We start from the raw sequence: 7,816 nt of genomic DNA, 5'->3' as shown, positions 1-7,816 counted from the left end.
AGTGCCCCCCCCCCCCCCCCATACAATTCTTTAACGCAGGTGCACCAACGGATCTCATTAAAAGATACTGGCTTAGCATGCCTCAGAAAATTTTTTCTTTGCAGCGACGCGCCAAAGGCGCTACGTGTTCTGCTGCGGTTTTTCGCCACGTCACATATGCGGAGAGCCAGAAGAGCAGATGGAAGGCCTTAAAATTACCGAACGTTGGCCGCCTCTCACAGGTGGGAGCAGCAGGATGCGACCGAGCCATCGAAGTCTTACTTGAAGCTTAATTTTATGTTTTTACAGTTGCACAACTGTAGCCTGTGATGCGGACGCAGTTTTTTTTTTATTGAAATAGCTCAGTGGCTCTCCCCTACGATAGAGCTAGCTTTCAGCGTGCCGGAAGTGGTTGCCCAGAGTCGAGCTATGACTGTTTTACAAGGGGGCGTTGTGCGATGAGTCAGTGACAAACGGAGTGACAAAAGAATGTACACGTCCGCATGCGCTCGTATCGCACGTCTGGTATGAGAGCTTGCAGAGCCAACTGGGACTGGTGCCGAATGCAAACGACGTCGGTTCCTCGCCGAAGCTTTGTGTGGTGATTTCGTGCTGAGAACCTTTATTTCGTCCAGTATGCGACGTGTTATTTTTCTGTGCTTTGTGTTTCACGCAACCCTGTGCACGGGTAAGTGTTCGTTTTTTCAGTTTACATGTGCCAAAGCTCGCCGCACACTGTGCAGTGTTCAATAGTGTTGGCAACTTTCCCCACAGCTCATCTATTTCTTTTTTTTTTCTACATTTGAGCTATGCAACGCGATAAATATAGCTTGGCGAAAGAGATGAAGAGAAAGGATTTGCTGGTCAAGACCACGTCACAATGCTTGAACGCAGCTCTGCTCAAATAAGTCCTACTGGAGCTTATCCCAATTGTATAGACTATCTGTTGCGCTCAGCTGAATGACGCAGTGCGTAATGTGGAAAAAAATCTGCGGAATCAGATTGAATGGGCTAATTCTGGAATTTTTTTGTGCGCCAGCACTAGAGCTTCCACTCAGCCGCTTAGCCCTTGTCTGTGGCGTTCCTCTGTGAGGGCAAGTTGTGATGACGTAAAAAGTCACGTGGTCCAGCTAGCCCACCTGCCACCTAGTTTGCTTCTCTGGGGATTTTAGTGCACTAGCATTAGAGCCCCTACTCACCGATTTGGCCGTTGTTTTTCGGTCCTTCTGGGACCTTGAAAAGCTCGGTCACTGGGTTCCACCTGTCTGGGTGGCAGGTGGCGTACCTAGGTCACGTGACTTTGTTACAGCATAACCTAACAAAAGGACTGTGAACAAACTGCCCACCATAGATGGTGGCAGTTCAGCTAATGATTAGTCGCGAGAGGTTGCTCGGGGAGAGTAATCTGGGTCTCATGAGCCCGGTCGCTGGCAGCACCTGCCATCGCAGGACAGTGGCGCATCGCTTGACCGCAGCGCCGCTGCGCCAGGAGTGGTACGAGGACTACCAGGCATCTATCAATGTTAGATAGAGAACAACAAATTACAGAATGAATACCAGAATGCTGCGCACCTTATTTGCATAAATCGTCCGTCATTTTTTTTAAAGATGGCATGTTAGATTTAACGTCCCAAAAGCAGCACATGGAGCTATGAGAAACGTCGTAATGGAGGGCTCCGGATTCATCACGACCACCTGGGTCCATTAAAGTGTACCTACGTCCCTCGGCATTTTACAAATTCGCTTCCATCGAAATATGGCCGTTTCGGCTTCGATAACAGGTCATTGGGTTCAGCGGTTGGACACGGTGGAAACTAAGCCATCGAGGCGGGTAATCTTTACTAGACTTCTGAAGAAACATCAAGAAAGTAATCCAGACCAACTGTTAAACTTTTAGGCGGGGCGCCTGTTGCGGCGGTAAAAAAGCATGGCATAGTAATTTCTGTGGAAATTTTCGAAAACAGTGTAGGCGTTGGCTATTGCACATAAACTGCACAGATTTGTAATCTAAGGTAAAAATAAAATGTTTACTGTCCCAACTTTATAACAGAGTGATGAAGGTTTCCCTCTGTTCTAAAAAAAAAAAACTTTTATGAATTCAGTACACAAGTGGCGCTCATCAGTCACATACTCGCTTGTGGGCTTTAGCTGCAGCCATCAGATGAACTTGCTTTTTTGATTTGCTCTGATGATTTCTGTATGAGGAAGCTGTGACGCACTATTGTGTACGATGCGTTAAATGTTGGTTGCGTACTGTTGAAAGTGAGCCCTTACGCCCTCCGTGAAGTTGTTTGTGGCAACATGCGTATGGCTAGACAGACTCGAGCGCTCATGTCCTGTTTTCATGACGGCTGGAAAAAGGCGTTTCACAGCAACAGCTGCTGACCACGCAGTTCCTGGTTGCGCGGCGTCGATGTCAGCCTCACACGAAGGAGTGAGAGGAGGAAAACGTGGAAAGTGAGAAGTAAATGGTGCAATGCATCACACTGACTGACTTCAGCCCAGCGACGTCATGGCAACGCGCCACAATGACTTATCCAGTCACAGTGACGTCAGAAGGAAAGCAACTGATGACGTACAAGCATTTCATGCGATCGCACTGGACTGCATCTAACCACATTATTCGTCTCCTTTCCTCCTACCTCTCACCGGCTCTAAGGCTAGACGACGGGCTGGTACGGACGGATGAGCGTCCTTGCGTCACCACGCGTCACTCTCAAAGCCAAACCAACGGCGTATATGGCGTATGCTCGTCCGTGATCCATGACTACCCTATACTCGCTCCTTAACCCCCCCCCCCCCCCCCTCCTTCTAAGCCTGTAGTCCACGACTAATAGCATCATCCGGCTACACCAAATCTCACAGAGATGGCAGCTAAATAACAGAACACGGGACATCCCTATCCAGTTACTAAACACAAACAAAATATAAGCATTTCGCATTCCAGTTGTCAGTGCAATTTTGCATTTGTGCAGTGATGAACGTTCGGTCAATTGGTCTACGCGTCGGCTGTCAACATCCGGTTACACGCAATCACTTGACTAACGCCAGGCGCAAGACCTAGTGCCCATTGCGTTTTTTGCGGTAGCGCCGGTTGCTACAAAAACTCTAGGCCCTAGGCTTCACTTTAGGCCTCAAGGAATAGCGAAAGGCTGCCACGATAACTGCGGCATCTATATCACCGAGTTTATTGGATAGTCATCATTACGCAAGAAATAGACAAGTTTTCAAAAAAAAAAATTTCTGGAAAGGAATTTGCTTGGGATTTATTGGCAACTTTCAAACTAGAAAATGAGCTGGTTTCACCTCATTCATAGTCTGTCGTAAATGGAAGAGTTTTAAACTATGTTTTCCAGTGTCGCTGTATCCACAACCACTCTGATGGCCATATCTGATACGGAACAATGAGAGCAAGCATTCTGATTGTAAACCTCTGAAGGAATTGTGGTGCATTTTTGTCTCCTAAGATACAACTATGGAGCATTACTATTCTTCCTTGCGATCGCCTGCCTGCAGGTGTACGCATTAGCAACATCGAAACGATTGAAGATTTACGTCAAACGGAGATTATTTTGCTCAGGACAATAAATAAGAAGTTGCGTGTTGGCCTTTTCTTGATTGCATCTGCATTGTCTGAGTTCACGTTTCTGCCATATTAGAGTTTAGGGCTCAAAGCGTCACTTCTTTAGCATTTCTTCCTGAGCCCAACATGACTGTTAAATGGAACTTTTAGAAGCAAGTGTTAAATGCTAAGATGAAGTCCACGGCTGTCCGAGTGATTATTTCATTTTCACCAGTATAATTATAAGAAGTAACTAATGCCACACGTATGCAAATCTATACTCGCCCCTCTATACGGTCTAAAAGGCAGATGTGGAATGGGTTTCTTTCTGCAACTGCATTTAAAAAGCTGGGTGAATTAAATTATTCCTGAAGAAGCGAATATTGCTTAAACTTGATGAATTGTGTTGTATGATAACTGATTTACATGTTTGCTTTTTCTAGGTTTGCTGCCGACTGTGGATGAAGCGTCTTGGGTTCCGAAATGCAGAAATGCATTACCTTTTGTGAGTTGAAAATTCAAGATGAGTTCTCACACTTTCAGAATGAGAAGTAAGGGAACAAAAACATACTGAAGCCGACTTTTGTAAGCCATCAATATGTACTTTAGATGTTACATATCTTATGAGTAAAGGAAAACGTATAAAAAAGCGAGGAAAAACACAAAGCAGAAACATGCCCGTCTTCATGTATTCACGCCTTCAGTACTGTTTATCCGTTTGGGAACGAGGAAAACCAATATAGATCAGTTATTAATTTTGCAGAAACGCTTACTACTCATTATTGAGAACACACCTTACACGAGACAGAAGAACAATGTATTAACAATCAGAAACCTCATTAACAGGACAACAGCAATTACCTATTCCACGCAATCAAGCTTAATGAAAGTAAATTCTTTCTAAAATACCTACCGAAAGATCGCGAACAGAACACAAGGTACTGAACTTACAACAGCGGGTAAAATGCGAACAAATTACGGCATGCAACAATATTTTGTTATACCAGATTTCTTAAATCGTATTTCCGCCATCCTGACCTTAGTAAATCAGTCACCTTCGTTAGCAGTCGTAAAAAAATTGAATGCGTATTTGCTGTCACTTTAATAGGAACTTGACTTATGAAATCGCGCCCGGTTGCTATGAATTCCTGCATTATATTTACTTGGTTGCCCCTCCAATCCCGATCTGGGTCACTGCCTGTAGTATATATTCCGTTGTTATCCGCTCTTCAGTGCATGTAACCTATTCAGTTTTTTCCCTCACCGTACGCTGACGTGTCGTGTGTATTGAGAGATTGATACTCGTCAGGAATCTGTGCCTCTTTGTCAGCCTAGACAGACTTGTACTTTTGTGCCTTGTCTGCCTGAAATAAACATTCAATTCAATTAAAAAATTAGAATATCGGAACTGCCACTGTTGTCTTCCGTTTAACTGACACAGCGCCATTTGAAATTGTACGCGGGGGCTGTCGACTTCAAAAGCCGCTTGCCCTTATTTTTTTTTGTTCAGCGACACTGAATGAAATATTGAGAGTCCATATGCAGAACCATTGCTTAGCGCTTTAGGGCGCTTTGTTCAGCTCAGAACGATTTCTTCGTTTCAGGCAAGATTATCATCCCTCATCTCGAAAACTACATGTTCTTTTATGCTATTAATCTAACACAAGAAAGGCATTTCTCAAAATAGGGAGCTTGGTAGCATGTCTGCCACCATTTTCTTGCTGGCAGATGACTCCACCAGTACTTAAGGTTTTGTTTTGTTAATTTCTGAAGCGATGTGCATCTTCTCAGCACAAAATGATTTCTCAGTTCTTACGGTGTTGATTTTACTAATCCTGGTGGGAATAGTTTCTATTTTGAAATTTTATATGCGCATGTGAAAATTACCCTTTGGCTCTTCTTGTTGTGAATAAACGAACTGGCTTTTTGTACGGCTGGAATTCTATTTTGGCGAAAATCTTTGTTTTGAATCGAAGTCATAAGTTACGGATGAAGCAGCTAGATCTGTGGAGACAGTAGCAAGAATGTCTTATTAGGGGTCCTATTCACCTCCTTGTCCCGCCAAACGTAATAACGATGAATAACTCATTATTTGGCCGGTGTTATTACACCGTTCAGGGTATCTTACGCAACTCGCTTTTCTCGCAGAAAGTTCTCGGGAAGTACGTAACAAGATGTACATACCTCTGTGAAGGACTGCCCTACCGGTCATCTTGGGAGTACGACGGTACACCATGTGCGGTGAGATAAAATTCATAAATTATTGAGCGCGTACTAGGCACACAGAAGTATTCTCGGCAACAAAACCACTACTGTTAGCTATCCAAAGAAAGCACTGCTTGTGAGGCTGAAGGAAATTATGTAGAAATTAGAAAATTCTCCCTCAGTTTTAATGATTGTTTTGCCCTTTAAACTGTACTCAACAGAAATTCAATGCTTACTGGAAATTAGAAAATAAAAAGCTCATCCTTTGCGCAGTAAGCAGCATGAACGGTAATGCAAATAAATCAAAAAGACGTGCTAGAAATAATAGCGCTTATATAGATATGCTTAGTGGTTTCCTACATGCTGCATATTGCTGTGCTAGCAAGACGAAGGGAACTATAAGAAATGAGGAGTGTTGCAGTTTACACAGTTTTTTTCTTCACTGTATACAGAAAAGAATTACGCCCGTTTTCAGCAGCCGCCAGCTCCTAGAAATAATTTCTTTGTGTGTTGGCTCCTCTCTTCAAAACTGTAGCGAACAATAAAAAGTTATGCTGCTGCAAACTTCGTATTTAGGTCCTAACCACAACGGCTTTGTTGTTCGGAAGATGAGCACGTTTTTGAGCAACAATGCAGATATGACCAAAATGATTTTTCTTGCCCTTGAGCGCCGAAGTACTTACATGTTAAGGCTGCTCTTTGTGCAAAGCGGCAGTTGTGTGAAAACTGTGCCATGAAAAGCTAATGTCTTCCGGTTCTTATGGCTAATATTCCGCTCATTCCCTTCCAGAAATTGGTGGACGGAAAAAGAACGGAAGGTTTCTGTCAAGCTGGAAAGTGCGAACTCGTTGGAACAAAAAGATAACTTCGCTGAAATAACGAGTGGTGCTTACAATGAAAGCTTAATAGCACAAATATTATTTATGTCATCCTTGCAATCATCGTGCTGTTTTTCGCTCCGTGAATTAAAATGGGCGTTTCGTGAGGAAACGCTTTGTTTATAGCGCTAATAAATCCATCATAACTGTGATTCTTGCAATATCTCTACATGCCCTCACAGGAAATGCCGGTACGAGGTCGTAGCAAAGTCAGCTTGTTTTAATAAAAAATTCATCATTATCTTAGCAAGAAATAACCCTTTTTGGAATCTGCCACTGTCGGCGGATTGCTCTCATCATCATCATCATCATCATCCTGACTACGCCCAATGCAGGGAAAAAGCCTCTCCCATGTCTCTCCAAATAACCCGGTCCTCTGCCAGCTGGGCCACCGTATCCCCGCAAACTCCTTAATCTCATCTACCCACCTAACTTTCGGCCGCCCCCTGCTACGCTTGCCTTCTATTGGAATCCACTCCGTTACCCTTAAGGACCAGCGGTTATTGCCTTCGCATTACATGCCCTGCCCAAGCCCATTTATTTCTCTTGATTTCGACTAGGATTTGATTAACCTGTGTTTGTTCCCTCACTCACTCCGCCTGCTTCCGATCTCTTAACGTTACACCTATCATTTTTTTCTTTCCATAGCTCGCTGCGTTGTCCTTAACTTAAGCTGGACCCTCTTTGTTAGCCTCCACTCTATACTTATATACTGTATATAGCATAGAGCAATATGCACTATAGAAGTGCATTCCTCTATACTTCTGCAAATACTGAATTATATCCTTCTGAAGGAAATTAATTAGGGTTTTAAAAACGCATTCAGGTTCGCGTAAAGTTAATACGCTACAGCATTATCAGCATCATCCGCATAACAACGCCCAATGCAGGACCAAGGGTTCTCCTAAATCTCTTTCATAGTATACTCACAGCAAGTTTTTGCTGGGCAAGTTAGCTTAGACCAAGGGATCACAAAGAAAAAAATTCATTGGTTTTCGCTCTTTGCCTTACTGTTGCCGAATGTTTGCAATTTTTGCCGTTGTCATTCTTAGTGACTTCTCTGTAACCAAGCGCACGTTTCAAGTATGTTTCCCTAAGTACTGATAACACGTTGTAATTTTATCTGTTTCTTTGCACCTTCTTGGTCTTCTCAGACTGCAGTATGTTCTAAATAAATACATAAATACCGGGG

General features: G+C 43.5%; 1 long non-coding RNA gene across 1 annotated transcript; it reads left to right on the top strand.

Annotated features, from left to right (window-relative positions):
- The first annotated feature begins 205 nt into the window (after positions 1–205).
- On the top strand, positions 206–6,776 carry LOC149362638 (uncharacterized). Its single transcript, XR_016288520.1, has 4 exons — positions 206–667; positions 3,985–4,046; positions 5,690–5,782; positions 6,537–6,776. It is a non-coding gene; the product is annotated as an uncharacterized LOC149362638 (long non-coding RNA).
- Positions 6,777–7,816: the final 1,040 nt, after the last annotated feature.

The sequence above is a fragment of the Amblyomma mixtum genome, chromosome 2 (assembly GCF_055824585.1).
Source record: "Amblyomma mixtum isolate Tamu chromosome 2, ASM5582458v1, whole genome shotgun sequence".
NCBI lineage: Eukaryota > Metazoa > Arthropoda > Arachnida > Ixodida > Ixodidae > Amblyomma > Amblyomma mixtum.
The sequence above is the reverse complement of the archived record's forward strand: the minus strand, read 5'-3'. Positions and strand labels throughout refer to the sequence as shown.